The sequence below is a fragment of the Homalodisca vitripennis genome, chromosome 3, assembly GCF_021130785.1.
Source record: "Homalodisca vitripennis isolate AUS2020 chromosome 3, UT_GWSS_2.1, whole genome shotgun sequence".
In the NCBI taxonomy this organism is placed as follows: Eukaryota; Metazoa; Arthropoda; class Insecta; order Hemiptera; family Cicadellidae; genus Homalodisca; species Homalodisca vitripennis.
Genome location: NC_060209.1, coordinates 74,179,573 through 74,196,117, shown reverse-complemented (window position 1 = coordinate 74,196,117; position 16,545 = coordinate 74,179,573).

Here is a 16,545-nt window from a genome sequence, read left to right as displayed (position 1 = left end):
AAACGAGAAAAACTATTATAGTAAAATTGCATACATTTATTGTAGTATGAGCTACAGCGCGACTTACTTGTTTTAACAGTTTACAATATAAATACCACGAGAAAATCTGATACGTTGGATTGTTAAAGTGCATTTACGATAGGAACACCATCTGTCTGCAGCAGCATCTAACTGTTTTGTGGCTTTTAATATTTATAGTTATAATATCTTATAAATCTTTAAATTTTGTACAGTATTCAGCCTGATTGTTAGATTTAAGACTCCGAAGGAAGATTCGAAGTTTAAAATAGTTAAGAAAATATGAAACTGTTCTAACATAGTTTACATCTGTCTGCAGTGGAAAATTGTGCGTGAATTTGTATTAGTTTGAACACTGTTATAGAACTTGTACAGTAATTGTTAAATGTTTTACTGCCTCATTTGTTTGTATTTCTTCAGATACTAAGCCGATACATACTTTATTTCGACACGTTTAGCATTTTTGGCCATCATCTTAAGTTCATCATTTCCTAACTAATGTTTTATTAAAGTCACGTATAGTATTGCCACACTTGTTTATAGACTATGTTTTAATACATATCACAATGCTGCAGTCCATTATTGTTGGAAATATATATAAACAGCAGTTTTAGGGGTACAATATTACGTTGTAATTACGACTTTATCAAGTACACTTTATAAACATACACTGAATAAAATATACAAACTAATGTTTAGGATAAAATTATTCTGAATCATACATCACAATACAAATCAATATACTTGATCAGTTATTTAGTTTAAGCATTGTGAGTCAATGAAGGCGGTGAAAAATCTGAATTATGTACAATTATAATATTTTTTCTACAAGAATCGCTGAGTGTTACTTAAAGCCATGTATAAAAGTGTGAACAACACAATCTAATGCTGTATAATTATTATAAATTTATTATAGAAACACAATAATTGAATACAAAACTCTAGAAATCGTCAAAGTAAAGCCACATTTACTAGTTAATAAGTTAATTGAAAGTGTAGGTCCCAATTAGTGACAGTGTAATAGAATCATTATTAGTTACAGAACCAATATTTTGGCTGGAAAGTATTGTGCCTTAACCACAAGACAACCGCAGCCGGACAGTATTTTTGGAAGAAATCGGAGTCACAGCTGGACAACCATGACAGTCCTTTCACTGTTTTCCCACCAGCAAGAAGTCATGCATACAATTGCTTATACCAGCTAATTGATACAAATGTAATTTTGACAATCAATAAATAGTGTGTAATATATCCACACGAATATTATTTGAAAATATCTATATCCAAGTTTGTATATTGTGCCATAATCTATTAAACAAATTGTTAAAAAGAATAAACTAGTTAGTACATATTATAAATATTTGCTTGTTCAGAGAGTTCTGTAAAGAGCATTGAATGATTATCAATCGTAAACTAGGTTCAGTATAATTTTATCATATGAATTATCACTTTGTTAAACATGAATATAAAAATATAGCCGAAACACCAAAAAAGGTATACATATAAGAGGCTACTTTTTAAATGTTGGGTGTAAAAGTGATAAACAACTTACCATATTAATGTATCTCATGAATGCCACATTTGTAATAAATAAATCATGAAACGGTCTAATTGGACAGTGAGTAATATTTTCCTGTCTCAAAAACTTACATGTAGCTTAAAAATAAAATAAAAAAAAAAACAGTAAATGACAAACATAAATAATTTAACTCATGGAATAACCATTAAAAGCACCCGAGATTTCAATAAGTATTGTATCAATACACCAACAAAGCTAATGTCAGAACACAGTGATTTTCATACTCACCACTAATAGGCTCGTACAATGTTATTTTCTGTGCTCATGTAATTTTGTAAAAAACAATAACCTTAATATAAATTAATACATTTTACATATTTATGCACACAATGTTAAGGCAGATTAATGTATTTACACTTAAACATAGGGTGATATGAATTTTTTCTATAACAATTGTAAAACATTGTATCCATCCGAAATTCTTATATCTATACAAGCAGTGGAACATGAAGATGGTACTCACGTGTGGGCTAGACTGTCGAGGCGAGAAGGAAGGGCAGTACTGAGGGTTAAAGGGCTAAGACACAAGTGAGCCTCTAACCCTTTAACCCTTCCTCCACACTTCCGCCGTGACCGGTCCGGCTGTCCGCGACGTCAGCCCCCGACCCTCTCACTCGGCCATCAATCATCCGTCACTGGACTTAACGGACACCCTGGGAACTGGGGTCTTCTGTAAACATACCTCTATGTACGTACTCATAATATGATCAATCATAGTTTTCACATGCTCGTGAAACCAGGATGGTGTTAAATTCCAATAGATTATTGTAAAAAATATTTGGCCAAATGTCAATTATGGATGTACAAATATAGGATTTAAATTTAATGGTTTATTCTTTCTTAATACACAAATTAATAAAAATCAATTATATAAAAGCAATAAAACCAGACAAACCTTAAGAATAAGTATAAAACTAATAATTTTAAGTAACCAAAATGAATATAGCTACCATTCAATCTGAGTTCATCTTAGTAACCTGTTAGCTCATGTTTCACAAGAGCAATAAATATATTTATCGTATGTTATAAAAAATAAAATATTCAAATTTTTGTTACTTTACAAGTTATATCTTATGTGTTTCAACATATTTTTCTTTTTATTGTCGGTTTCACTATGTTTTGTTTAGCAAGTTTTAAGAGACCGCCAAATTGAAACGGCATTGATATTTATTTTCATTTTAGAAAAAACTAGCGGACCCGGCGCGCTTCGCTGCGCATTTCAATAAGTTTCCCGCGGCTTCGCACGCAATTTCCCGTTGAAAACAGTACACTATATTCACTTATTCATTTTCTATCACATTCTAAACATTGCTGAGATAATTGATAGTCGTTCCTTCGTGAGCTTCTTGGGCGCATTATGAAGGTATGTACCACATTCCTGATACTTCTGTCAAAAAAAAAAACAACTAAGGTTGATTTTATAACATTCTTTATATTTGTAGCCAACGTAAGATAGTAATTATGATATCTGCATTGCTCTTCTGATCAAGCATGAGCATGGTTTATATTAAATAAATATTGCAGTTAAAGGTGAATTTTTACGTCAAATTTGAATTGTATTATCTGGATAGTAAAGTCTATGTTTAACAGTGATTGCAGAAACAGTTTAAACAAAATTTGTCGTTTCTCTTAAGCTTACTCTATGCTTTAAAACTATAAGTGTAGTAATTAAATTATATATAAATATATTTTTTGTCGCATTATATATGTTTACAAAGAACAGCTGATTAAAAATTTGAAAAGACTCTTTCACTTAATAACATATGTTTGCTGCAATGCATTTCTTACGGGTATTTCTGTAACCAGTGGGGCGGAATCCTGAATCGGGAAAGGGATAAAAAGTATCCTATAACCTTCTACAGATCAAGACGAACAAATTAAAAAAAAAATTAGGCGAATCCGTCCAGCCGTTTGTGAGTGATGCTGTTACACACGAACAGTTTCATTTTTATTATAATAGACAAGAAAATTTGTAATGTCATATTGACATACAAAATGATAACACCGTAACTGTAATCATTTAGAATTATGATAATTTTGTGAAAATAGAAACAGGTGCTAAATGAAGGGAAATATATCATAGTGTTAGATTAAACTTTTTGTTTATTTTCATCTAATTTAGCATAATATCTTAAGATATTTCTCTAAATTTTTAACATCCTGTAACCCTCTCAACACAAATAATATGGATTTGTAATATTTATTATGTAAACTCTTATACTACAAAAATTATTGTAACAGTTTCTTTTAACTGTTTAAAAGGGTTTAACAGAATAAAACACCATAACAATATTTCAAGCTAAAACATGTGACAACGCGTTATGTTTCTTGGTCACCCACATTGGTTTTTGGCAACGCTTTATATATATGGGTGTATATTATGTCTGGAAACACCCAAATATATCCTTTAATAATTTAAATATAAATTTGAAACCTCTTACAATCGTGATAGAGATTGGGCATCTACTTTTTGGAACAATGTTTTGTTATGTCACACCAACGGGGGACGTCCTGCCGAGGGTATCGTGAATATTCTTAATGGAAGCCTATACCTTGTGATACATAATTTTAAAGGTAATAGCTTACTGAATTGAATGCCACAAACCGCATCTCAAGGGAATTATTCTATCAGAAAATAGAGCATTTTTAGTATTGAAAATTTACTGATGTTCAACAATGTAATTTTAACATGGTTCTTGCCACAAAATGTGTTACACTAATTTTTTAGCATTTTTTTAAATGTTCAATTAAATAAAACAAAAATTTAATTTTAAGCTGGTTCTATTAGCACAAATTTGCCAGTTTTTATTACAGTACAATTATGGAAATACTTATGTTATTGATTTCTTATTACAAATAAAAAATAATGTATGCTGTTAGAAAAGTCTTACAACAAACGTTTTACCTGCATTTGGTGTCAAAGCAATTGTTCGAACTGTGTTCCTTCTACGGTTTGACAATGAGCCAATCTTGTGTAAAATGATTCGACAGAGTTGCCTAACATTTCTTCAGTTATCAAAGCAATCTCCTCTATAATCCTGTTTCTTAGGTCTTCCAAATTATGAGGCTTTCTTCTATAAACATTGGATTTTAAATGACCCCATAGGAAATAATCGATTGGTGACAAATCCGGAGATCTTGGAGGCCATTCGATTTCTCCTCTTCGGCCAATCCATTTATGAGGAAACCTTAAATCCAAATACTCTCTTACCTGTCTCCCATAATGGGGTGGAGCACCATCCTGCTGAAACCATACATTATCAAAGTATTCTCCTGATGCAATTTGAATAGCTGGGATTATTTCATTTTGGAGCATATTGTAGTAAAGTTCGGCATTTAAATTTCCATTGATGAAAAAGGGTCCAACAATTTTGTTACCTAAAATTCCACACCATACGTTCAGTTTTTGTGGTTGCTGTGAATGGGACTCAGTAATCCAATGTGGGTTTTCACTAGCCCAGTAACGGCAATTGTGCCTGTTAACATTGCCATTTAGGAAAAAAGTTGCCTCATCAGAAAATAGTATATTGGTCAGAAAATCTCTAGTAACACATTTTGTGGCAAGAACCATGTTAAAATTACATTGTTGAACATCAGTAAATTTTCAATACTAAAAATGCTCTATTTTCTGATAGAATAATTCCCTTGAGATGCGGTTTGTGGCATTCAATTCAGTAAGCTATTACCTTTAAAATTATGTATCACAAGGTATATGCTTCCATTAAGAATATTCACGATACCCTCGGCAGGACGTCCCCCGTTGGTGTGACATAACAAAACATTGTTCCAAAAAGTAGATGCCCAATCTCTATCACGATTGTAAGAGGTTTCAAATTTATATTTAAATTATTAAAGGATATATTTGGGTGTTTCCAGACATAATATACACCCTGTATATATATACAGGGTGAGTTTTTTAAAGTGATCCAATAGCTAACTTTTTAATTACACGACTTAGCACCACACTTTAAATTTGGAACTTGCTCAATTTTAAGTTTCACTCAGGGATACACTTTCAAATTTTTTGAAGATGGCCGCCATTTTCCAATATGGCGGTCAACTTTAAAATCTCTTATGGAACACCCTGTATTTTATGTTGTTTTTAGATTCTAATCAACAAAATAATACATTTTTTCTTTTGAGAGTTTTTCAATATCTCTAATGGTTCAGGAGCTACGTGGACTGGAAGTTTTCATAATTTTTGCCAATATGGCGGCCAACTTTAAAATATGTTATGGAACACCCTGTATTTTATGTTGTTTTTATGTTCTACACTACAAAATAAGACATTTATGCATTTTAGAGTTTTTCTATATCTCTAATGGTTCTTATCTCTTGCAAGTTTTTATCATCAGTCCGAAAAAATCCGAAAACTTGCAGTCCACGTAGCTCCTGAACCATTAGAGATATAGAAAAACTCTAAAATGCATAAATGTCTTATTTTGTAGTGTAGAACATAAAAACAACATAAAATACAGGGTGTTCCATAACATATTTTAAAGTTGGCCGCCATATTGGCAAAAATTATGAAAACTTCCAGTCCACGTAGCTCCTGAACCATTAGAGATATTGAAAAACTCTCAAAATAAAAAATGTATTATTTTGTTGATTAGAATCTAAAAACAACATAAAATACAGGGTGTTCCATAAGAGATTTTAAAGTTGACAGCCATATTGGAAAAGGGCGGCCATCTTCAAAAAATTTGAAAGTGTATCCCTGAGTGAAACTTAAAATTGAGCAAGTTCCAAATTTAAAGTGTGGTGCTAAGTCGTGTAATTAAAAAGTTAGCTATTGGATCACTTTAAAAAACTCACCCTGTATATATATATATATATATATATATATATATATATATATATATATATATATATATATATATATATATATATATATATAGAACGTTGTCACAAACTACTGTGGCTGATAGTACTGATTCATCATGATTCCTAATATAACAATATGAACTTTAAACATGTTGTATAAACATAGATCGAGATATTAGAGACAGTTATTTAGACATAAATAAAATTCTTCCAGCTTCTCGAGTGAAAAACTTCATAAACCCTCAGCCAATTACCCAAGAACGTTGGAAAATATATAAACTGATAAAAAATATTTATATTCCACGATGGGTGAATTTTTCTCTTAGCGTCCAAACAAATAGCGGGAGATGTAGGGGTAAATATTTATTTACAATGGGTTTTGAGCAACAGTTCCATAATGTCAAATAATTAGGAGATGTTAACAAAGTGTGATTGCATTAGCTTCCATTAAAACATCACTATTAAACAGGGAAGTGGTTTGTTTTGAATATTGTAGACTATACAATCATGTAAATCGTGTCTTCCACCTCACCCTTTTTCCTGGTTGTCCAAACGGAGCGGTTCCTCATCAAACCTGATTATGGGAGCCCGATACAAGTGTTTCGCTCTGATCAAGTTCTCGACTAGACACTTGCAGGGTTAGTTGTTGACCTATAGCCTGTCGCATTATATTAAGGGTACCAGAGGTTAAAGGTTGTGACCTATAAACTGGTTAATGCCCTTACTTCCGGCTACATCTCTCACGATACCGAGGTACCGACAGGTCCTGGGAATCCGTTACAGCAGGAAATATTTGTAACAGCCCGTTGTAAAAGAGTTGATGTGATTGAAAATTATATTTTACTTAGGGTACGATCATTTTAGCAGAAGTTTTCTATTTTAAAATATTAAAAATCATTCACTCGTATAGATCAATTAATAATCTTCTTGAAAAATTATAAAATTTAAAAAACAAATTAATAACACTTTTATATATTATATATTAGCGAAATTCAAATACAAAACATTTACTTTTTGAAGACTCGATTTTGTTCATCATTAGGGCTTAACTTAGAGCATTAATTAGATCAAGCCTCGGTAAGATACGTACTAAGTATGAAATATCTCACTAATTTCTTTGTATAAGATTGATTTTTGCGATGGGTGGTTTCAAGAGATAACCCGGAAATTAAGCTATTGTTAGGTGTTATAGTAGTTATAGGTGTGAGAAATGCAGTCTCTACTAGTGTAAAATACTAACACTTGTTTGGCGGCTTAAACTAGTGTTTTAGTACTTAATCGTGTTCAAAGTACTAAGTTGTTGCACTGCTCGTTTTCAGTTAAGTATTATTTCCAACACGGCAGTGTTTCTACCTGTATTGTAGCATGGATATATTTTAAGAAGTTGTAATATGACGGTTCATAGCATAATTACAATGTTTAAAATGTTGTAAGAAACATTTGAATACGAAAGTTCTTCTTCGTTTAGATTTGTCAAACACGATATGCAATCAAATATATATTTATCATACTTAATAAAGTCATTAATATACTAGTCTAAAAGAGTTGTGAGTGTTTTGTGTTTGCCAACATAATATCTGCATAACTTTCTCATGGGATCTGCAGCACCTTATCTTGTAACTCAGGAAGATAGCTTTTGAAAGAGCATAGACGTAATATAGCCTCAAGTTATATATTGATTTAAAATATTTAAAATACAAGTATTGAAGCATGAAAATTAAAATTCCATAAATAAAGATACGAAAAATGACTGTGTCAAACACACATTTTGCAATTTACAAATACTTTACAATATGCCTACTGCATCGACAGCAGATGATAGATATTTATCGCATTATTTTGATGTTTGGGAAAAACCACTGAATAACGTTAACCACTGCATACCTAATATAACACCATAAAAATAAACAGGAACTAACAATTTTGTAACAAGTGAAATACTTTACAATATGCCTACTGCACCTACATCAGATGATAGATATTTATCGCATTATTTTTATGTTTGGGAAAAACCACTGAATAACGTTAACCACTGCATACCTAATATAACACCATAAAAATAAACAGGGACTAACAATTTTGTAACAAGTGAAATACTTTACAATATGCCTACTGCACCTACATCAGATGATAGATATTTATCGCATTATTTTTATGTTTGGGAAAACCACTGAATAACGTTAACCACTGCATACCTAATATAACACCATAAAAATAAACAGGGACTAACAATTTTGTAACAAGTGAAATACTTTACAATATGCCTACTGCACCAACATCAGATGATAGATATTTATCGCATTATTTTTATGTTTGGGAAAAACCACTGAATAACGTTAACCACTGCATACCTAATATAACACCATAAAAATAAACAGGAACTAACAATTTTGTAACAAGTGAAATACTTTACAATATGCCTACTGCACCAACAGCAGATGATAGATATTTATCGCATTATTTTTATGTTTGGGAAAACCACTGAATAACGTTAACCACTGCATACCTAATATAACACCATAAAAATAAACAGGAACTAACAATTTTGTAACAAGTGAAATACTTTACAATATGCCTACTGCACCTAACAGCAGATGATAGATATTTATCGCATTATTTTGATGTTTGGGAAAACCACTGAATAACGTTAACCACTGCATACCTAATATAACACCATAAAAATAAACAGGAACTAACAATTTTGTAACAAGTGAAATACTTTACAATATGCCTACTGCACCTACATCAGATGATAGATATTTATCGCATTATTTTGATGTTTGGGAAAACCACTGAATAACGTTAACCACTGCATACCTAATATAACACCATAAAAATAAACAGGAACTAACAATTTTGTAACAAGTGAAATACTTTACAATATGCCTACTGCACCAACAGCAGATGATAGATATTTATCGCATTATTTTGATGTTTGGGAAAACCACTGAATAACGTTAACCACTGCATACCTAATATAACACCATAAAAATAAACAGGAACTAACAATTTTGTAACAAGTGAAATACTTTACAATATGCCAACTGCACCAGCAGCAGATGATAGATATTTATCGCATTATTTTGATGTTTGGGAAAAACCACTGAATAACGTTAACCACTGCATACCTAATATAACACCATAAAAATAAACAGGAACTAACAATTTTGTAACAAGTGAAATACTTTACAATATGCCAACTGCACCAGCAGCAGATGATAGATATTTATCGCATTATTTTGATGTTTGGGAAAAACCACTGAATAACGTTAACCACTGCATACCTAATATAACACCATAAAAATAAACAGGAACTAACAATTTTGTAACAAGTGAAATATTTTACAATATGCCAACTGCACCAGCAGCAGATGATAGATATTTATCGCATTATTTTGATGTTTGGGAAAAACCACTGAATAACGTTAACCACTGCATACCTAATATAACACCATAAAAATAAACAGGAACTAACAATTTTGTAACAAGTGAAATACTTTACAATATGCCTAACTGCACCAGCAGCAGATGATAGATATTTATCGCATTATTTTGATGTTTGGGAAAAACCACTGAATAACGTTAACCACTGCATACCTAATATAACACCATAAAAATAAACAGGAACTAACAATTTTGTAACAAGTGAAATACTTTACAATATGCCAACTGCACCAGCAGCAGATGATAGATATTTATCGCATTATTTTGATGTTTGGGAAAAACCACTGAATAACGTTAACCACTGCATACCTAATATAACACCATAAAAATAAACAGGAACTAACAATTTTGTAACAAGTGAAATACTTTACAATATGCCTACTGCACCAGCAGCAGATGATAGATATTTATCGCATTATTTTGATGTTTGGGAAAAACCACTGAATAACGTTAACCACTGCATACCTAATATAACACCATAAAAATAAACAGGAACTAACAATTTTGTAACAAGTGAAATATTTTACAATATGCCAACTGCACCAGCAGCAGATGATAGATATTTATCGCATTATTTTGATGTTTGGGAAAAACCACTGAATAACGTTAACCACTGCATACCTAATATAACACCATAAAAATAAACAGGAACTAACAATTTTGTAACAAGTGAAATATTTTACAATATGCCAACTGCATCGACAGCAGATGATAGATATTTATCGCATTATTTTGATGTTTGGGAAAAACCACTGAATAACGTTAACCACTGCATACCTAATATAACACCATAAAAATAAACAGGAACTAACAATTTTGTAACAAGTGAAATATTTTACAATATGCCTACTGCACCTACATCAGATGATAGATATTTATCGCATTATTTTGATGTTTGGGAAAAAACCACTGAATAACGTTAACCACTGCATACCTAATATAACACCATAAAAATAAACAGGAACTAACAATTTTGTCTGAAACTTTCTTACTAAACTCCTGCTTTTATTGTCTTACAGTAGTAATCAGGAAAGGATTACCGAACTGGATTAGTAATTTCGTGGTCAACTTATGTGGTGTAACCAATATACTGTAATATTGAAGAATTACAACTCAGTAAAATACTCATAAATCACAAAACTAACAAAATACTTACGAAATCCTCCTTTAGAAATTAAGAATATAAAATTGTTTAAGGCTCAGCATTGTTCTTATTACGGAGAAAACACTAGATCAAAATATGAAAGATCTTGATAATTTAATTAAGGAATCATGTAGAATCTGCATTCACTTTATATTCATAACGTGTTATTATAGTTTAATGTTTTCTGTAGTCTACATATATACATTGTGTGACATAGTAAATAATTAATTAATTACACAAAATATATAAGGTTTTTTACTAGAAGTTTTAATTAATTAAGTTGAGAGTTAAGGCTTTACCATCAAATTATTTATATTATATCATTTTGAATTATTGTTAGAATCAGTGAACAACCAGTTTTAATAGTCAATTTGAATTTGGACTAAACTTAACACCTTAAAAAAAGGAGACATTGTTTCTATTTCTGTTTTAGCAGAAGAAATTTTAAATTTGGAAGCAAATGAATATTATTTTGCAAATTTTTCTTACACTATATATTACTTATTAGTATAGTAAGATAAAATTTAACAACAATAATAATTGTTGTCACTTTCAAATTACATTAAATGGTGCCCATTTAGTGTTTGAAATCCTAGAAGAATATGAAAAAAATGTTTTACGTCCAAGCAAAACGTTTCGTCGCACATAATGTTTACGATTTTGACACAAACACATTAATATAATATAAATTAATCTTTGTTTATACAAATAATAACTAATAGTTTGTTTGCTATTAGTTTTCATCCAAGAGTAAAAACATACAGTGAAAATGTTAACTGCTAACCTGCATAATATTTTATTTTTTAAAGATCCTAATAAAAAATCATGAGAAATAAAAATACTGAACTATCGTAAATAATGCCAACCACAGATATCATATTTTTCAAGGGACTCTTGAATATAAGATTAGAACGTATATATTTAAAAAAAATGTTAATGCAAAAGGGTCTTAACGTAAGATAAAAAAAATAGAAAAGATTTATAAAAATACTGTTATTCTAATTTATTAATTACTTCATCGTTACTTAAGAAAACGTGTCGGCCGTTCAATAGCGAGCATATTCCAACGTTTACGAGAAATATATGTATACCTCAAGTTAAACATACAAAAAAAAACCTTTTTCACGTAGTACAGTTATTTTAATTATAAGATTTCACAATAAAACATACCTAAAATGCATTATTTGCAATGTGTGCACCAGTTCCAGATTTTCAAACAGATTAAGTACGCGATGTCCCAAAGTCAACAGGGGGTCCAGTGTAGAGGAGGGGCTGAAACAAAGCTGTTGATTAATGGTGACTTTGATAGCCCTGAGACAATGAGGGGTCGCTAATGACCTGACCAGTGCCCACCTGGCAGAACAGGTTTCTTGGGAACTGTGCTGTCCCCTTCCTTGTCTCAGAGCCACTCGACCCTGTGTAATTAGGGCCGACTTCCATTGAGCATCCTTCCGCATTGGCGGTTAATGCCCTCCCCACCTTTCAACACTTTCAGGCTATCTGGACATAAAGCTCATCCGTGATAGTCTCAGAAATATTTTTTCGCAAATCAGGACAAGGAAGTCTGTTATATTTAAGTTCAACAAATAAATTATCTGATATAATTTGTGTTACGACAATACTGGCGTACTTTCGTAAATGGTACCTTGCATTTAAAAAAAGTATATTGAAGTTGTCGTTAAGATATTCCCCAAATTTTCAATTTTGTTGGAGGGTTTAAATTACTCATAATTACCTTGACGAGTCTATAAGATGCGATACTAAACCATTGAAAGAACTAAAACACCTATAAAGATGTTTAATACGAGTATATCATTCAAGTGACATTATTCACACAGTATGAGTAAGAAGGAACAAACTTAATATCTCCCCCACATTACGAAGTGGATAGATTCCAATCTTCGAAACGTTGTGTTATTCCTATAACGATGGAAAATGTCCGAAATCCTGTTATACTTTTGTTTTATCATGTAAACGTCAGGGCTGGTTAAAAAATATTACCTAAACTATTTGTATTTGAAATGCTTATTTGTGTTCAATGTGTTATTCATAACACAGTACAGTAGTCCCTACTTGAATATACACAATATTAACTACATACTTAAAATTAAATGAAAACTTGTAGCTGAGAATGTGTCAACTAATCATATTATGTCATATGCTACATATGAATATGATTCAAATGGGATTAAACATGGATGTTTATCAATACATGTTGTAATTGTACACCTTAAAGAGAAAGTTAAACAAATTCGTGTAAGAGTTATGTGTTATGTTTGTACATAATCTCAACATTCTAACCATAACATTGATTTTTTCAGTTAATCTTTGCTGTCCTTCAGGAAGAAATTATTTTATTTGATCTTTGAGCAACACTAAACTAATCTAGATGCTTAGTCTTAGGTAATATAAATCAAACACTAATATAACTTAGTTATGCTTTAGGGTTGTTCTGGTTAATCATAGTTGTACTGCCAATTGTTCCTGTTTTCTTAGTTTATCCCTGTTAATGTTTTCTCTTAGTAAGATCTCATCACTGTTGATGTCTTTGCTGTTATTTTGTTTGTTATTTATTGTTGTTACTGTTATTTATTATTATTGTATTGTTGAATTATTTAGCCACTAGTAGAATATTGTATGTAGTATAGTATTTGCCATCTCGAAAATGTTCCTTTAATTTATATTATTATTGTAAATGGTGTATCCGTTGGAAGAATAAATAAATAAATAACTTCCATTACTTATGTTATTTCTACAAACTTGTACTTTTTTGTAATTAGGTAGTGATTTTATACATAACATATTAACTGTTAAACTGCTAAGCATATTTAACTAACAACCTAAGTTTACTCAGTGAAATGTAAAGACATAGACATTAAAAAGGAGTCTACAAAAATAAAATTTAATAATTTGTTATACCAAACTGTACATAATATACATAGTAATTTCTAAAACAGTGGACAAGGCATCAAGGAGTTGAATTTATGAGTGGGACTTAAGTGTAAAGAACTCTTTTTACTATCTATAATAACATCTTGAAGTGGTTAATTAAAAAACAAGTTTTGAATAGTTCATTTGTTATTAATTCATGGTAAAACTGAATGCCGTTCTTACTGAGCAGTTGTCAACTTCTTAAAGAATGGTCCCACCGTCTTGGATTTACAAGTATCGTTATTGTAGTAATTATTGTCATATTTTTTCTCACCATATCTGATGTAATATGTGTCTTGCATTACTTTTCACATACATCCAAACAGTCCTTTTTAGCTTTTCGTATTGTTGAATCATATATAATAATTAGGCCTACATTAAAATACGTCAACGTCATACTACTCTGTATGCAAGAACCTAGCGTAAACATTAAGTTTCATTCAATAGCAGCTTTTGTAATGTAACACCAAAAATAAGTAATATTTTAGATTATTTGATTCTATTTAAAGAAAAATGTGTGTTTTAAAATCGCTCCTGTTAACGTGTTTATAGTCTGGAATTTAATGGTTTTCTATTACTAACAAGGTAAGAGTACACCATACCACATGTCGCGTAACAGGCTTCGCCAAAGTAAGGTACCCGGGTTCGAGTTCCGGCGGAGCAAGTAGATTTTGCGATTCAATGACAATTAAATATGTAGATAGAAATAGTAAACATAAGGAACTTGAAACCCATTCTATAGCCTGTAATGATATTATTAGATATTAATAAGATTTATTACAGTAGAATGAGCCGCCTCCTCTCAAAACTGAAAATCGCGTCTAATAATTAATTTTATAGAAGGTCCTGCGAAAGCGATATTATTCTGTCCGAGTAACCAAAGCTGTAGTGTTTTCAGTAATACCTATAAGTCTCCCTTACAAGCAATACAATGTAAATTAACATGTGGCCGAGCATTCAACAATATCATTCTTTGTTTTCAAACAATTACTGGTTATTTTAACCACTATGAACTTCTGAACTTGCTGAAGTTTTAACGCACAACTTGAACTGTTGTCATCGTTGACTTTGAAGAGTTATCACAATAAATTAGTAAGTTTCTAATTGTTTTCAAAGTTTCAGACAACTGAAGAAACGGATACTTTCCAAAAATCGGAACGCAATCTTCTACTCAACTTATAATGATGGCAGATATTCAAAAGCCTGTTGTTATCTTTCCAAACAGTACCAATCACAATCCGAAAAATTGACCATATATAATAACATTTGCTATTTTAGTTAGCCTACACTATTAATTCAATAATTATATTACCATGTATCACCTTTCAAATATTTTACATTCGTAAAAACAAAATGTTATTATAAGTTGTAACAATTAATACTGTAGATAAATGTATTATTTTAGCATTGTATAAACATTACGTTGCTAAAAGGTAGAAAGCCGTTTAAACTTAGCTTCATATACAGCTTTCGCTTTGGTTCGTTCATACAATTCGATTCAGAAAGAAATTAAAACTCGCTTTAATCCTCACGAGAAGTAAGAAAGCATGCAGTAATAAGTGGCTGTAGAAAGTGGATTTGCAATGTCAAGCACGAACTGAAACTTCATAGTCAATGTTAAAATACTTGTAGTGTTTTTATCACCAGCCAAACAGGTCGTATCCTATCGTGCCTACACGAGGAGGAGTCGCCAGACCACTTCTCATGTAACAGGCTTTTACGCTGAAGCTGCATGTAAATTTTCACCAGCCATACGTTTTTCTTTTCCAGACCATGATAGGCCTTAACTTTATATCTATTATTTGTTTGTATTTGTTATTATTACTTGTTAGGGCAATAGAACTTTTATCTTTTTACTAATCGAATTTTTACTAATTGATATTTTTCACGGCTAAACGTATTTATTGTTAACTGCCATAGGATTTATAGTTCACTTTGAGCTTTCTAGTATTTAATTTTATACGTTTGTTGTATATTATAAATTTTCTTCCTTCTGTTTTATTATGAACCTAGAGGAGTTTTATTATCTTCGGTTATTTTGTTAGTAATTTTGGTTGTTACATTTTAACTACAAAATGTAACATTTTAATATGCAAAATTGTAATGCCTATTTATTTTAATTAAATAATAACAGAAAATACTATACATTGAATAAAGAGACCTATTTAATTAGTGACCTTTTAAAGGCGTGAGATAATATATAAATACCCACAAAACATTGCAGGATATTTGTCTAACGGTCTAAAAATCAAATGGATATAGTTTTATTATTTCCGTCAACTCCATAATATACCCACTTTCCATTGCTCTGCGTTTCGTGTTCTCCAGGCATGTAGTACTAAATAATACATGGAAAATGATAGAGTACAATTTACATTTTAAACAACCTTATTATATTTCATAAAATATAATACTTCAAGCTACAATGTTCTACCATTATTATTATCTTGCATTAATTTAAACGGACATAATAATACAAAATGTTATGTATATTTCATTACAAAAATTCACTAATAAAATAATGCAATCAATGTTATTCGCGAATTTTATCAACCACAGAGGGGAACTACAGTGATATCAACACCTCTGTAACGCCACCTGTTCT